Genomic DNA, 2,420 nt, shown 5'->3' with positions numbered 1-2,420 from the left:
TGAGGTTTTGAAGAGACAGCACTTAGTCAGAGGCTTTGTAGAAACAGGATCTTCCACCTTTGGTCTGAGCATTGGTAGAGGTGAGAACTCTCTAGTGACTGAACTCTGCTTTTGATCCTTCAGCTTTTGCCCCTGGTAACTGACTCAGGATTTTTATCATTAAGAACAATTAGCATTCATGAAACAGGAGGTGTCTCTACTGATGTTAACTTGTGATTTGAGATCAGAATAATAATTTGTGCTTCCACCAATCCAAGTTCTTCACATCCACTTTAGACACTTTCCTGGAGGACGACAGACCCAACAAACACAATGACTGGTTAATGACAATCCACTGACAGTTCCAGTAAGGGATGGGGTCTGTGAGGGCTGCTGCTGAAACAGGGAACTGGGAACAGGTACAATAATCATGGTACAGTCATCCCACAGATGACATGCCTGGGTCCCTTTCCTGAAACCCTGAAATACTTACAGTTTGGAAAGGGCACCATGCAGAGGAGCAGCACCAGTGAGAAGGAGATGGGACCACTCATCTAGGTCTGAATTTTAGCCTGAGCAGGAGGACTTTTCTTAGAATTGACCTAGTGTCTCTTAGAGGACCTGCGATAGATGATGAGTAACATTTTTCTGACACTGGATTCCCAGCTTGCATATAAATAGGAAATTGTATGTTTCACACTGTGCAGACCTTGGATGCAAAACATTAAGTGACTCCACATTCATGCTGTGCAGATAACAGAGGATACCACATCATCAGTGCATATTCCTGTAAACCCCAGCAGAGTGTTTAGATGGAATTTAGTCATAAGATGCACTTCAGGCTCTTCCTGATGTGAAATCAGGATTAAGAAACTACTTCAAATACTTTCTGTTGTCATTGAAGTTAATTTTTTTATCACTCACTTTGAAATTCCAGCTTGTGAGAATGAAATTCACAAACAGTGTATGCGTTTTCATGATTTTACCTGAGAGGAGATTCATGGGATTGATTGTCATACACATAAGTGGTCTCAGAGTATTCAACTGCCCACTCAGGGACACCACACCTGGATATTTCCTAGTAGCTGTATTCTGTTTGTCTGTGTCTCTGTCACTATGTACTTTTATATTTCCTTCCTTGTCTCTTTACCACTTGAACAGTGGGAACTGATAGTCTTGTTGTGATGATCATCATAGAGAAAAGGGATTCAGGGCTTTTCTCAATGCCTTGGTACTGTAAACCATCAGGGAATGGTCAAAAATAGCTCAAAACAATCGTCAATAAATCCCAGAGAATATCAACCAATTCTTTCACTTTGGACACTGCATATGTTGTGTCCTTATTTCTCTGAGAATATTTTGTACTGTGAGTAGCCGTACAGGTCTTAACACTAGGAAGATGACCATCCTGATCCACCTCTGATGTACATCCACCACTGTAAGTGTTTTGTCAATCTTGTTCAGGATGTGGTTTGTTAGAGCATTTTTAGGCATTATGCTTAGTGTGTCTCATCTTTGTTTTGTCTAATTTTTCATTGTGGTTTTTGGATCTTGCAAAAGATCACAAGAATAATTATCTATTTTTTTTTTTGATTTTTTGAGACAGGGTTTCTCCGTAGCTTTTGGTTCTTGTCCTGGAACTAGCTCTTGTAGACAAGGCTGGCCTCGAACTCACAGAGATCCGCCTGCCTCTGCCTCCCGAGTGTTGGGATTAAAGACGTGCACCACCACCGCCCGGTCTAATTACCTATTTTTTATACAATTTTGGAGAACTGGTACATGATCCCTTACTCATTTTTTTCTTAGATTATATCGGACAGAGTTCATGTCCACATTTTGTTCTCTCATGCTTCTAGGGGTCCCCTTCTCCATGAAACTCTCTAGAAGGAATCACTAAGAAAAAAAGTATTCAAATGAAATTCCTTTAGGGTAAAGCTGCACATTACTCACAATTATCTTCTATTTGAAAGTTGTATCCTTATACTTAGTTTGTTTAGTCATTTATTCAGTCAAGTCTAGTGGCCTCATGGACGTTCAGTTAATGGCTCCTGTTACAATGTAAGTACAATATTTTATATTCGTATGATGGTTAGAAATTTCTCAATGTAGAAAAAAGCTAACCAACTCCATAAGGAGTCTCTTTGATGCCCATTTTCCTCTTGAAGTAGATTGGTGCTTCCAGGAGCAGACGTGTCTCATTGTCATGAAAAAGCCTAAGTTATTAAAACATTTTAAATGCCTTAATCTGTAGTCTTTGAAAGATATGAAAAATGCCTATGTGAAATATACCTGTGCACATCTGGAAAATTTAACTAACATGACTACAAACTTGACTATTATAGATGATTATCTATTAACAAGCTATATTTTCTAACGAGCTACACAATCACAATGCCTTAATCAAGATCACAAATACATATACATATAGCAAAATTGACCTT

Source organism: Chionomys nivalis, chromosome 10 (assembly GCF_950005125.1).
Source record: "Chionomys nivalis chromosome 10, mChiNiv1.1, whole genome shotgun sequence".
NCBI classification, from domain to species: domain Eukaryota; kingdom Metazoa; phylum Chordata; class Mammalia; order Rodentia; family Cricetidae; genus Chionomys; species Chionomys nivalis.
This window is presented reverse-complemented; position numbering follows the sequence as displayed.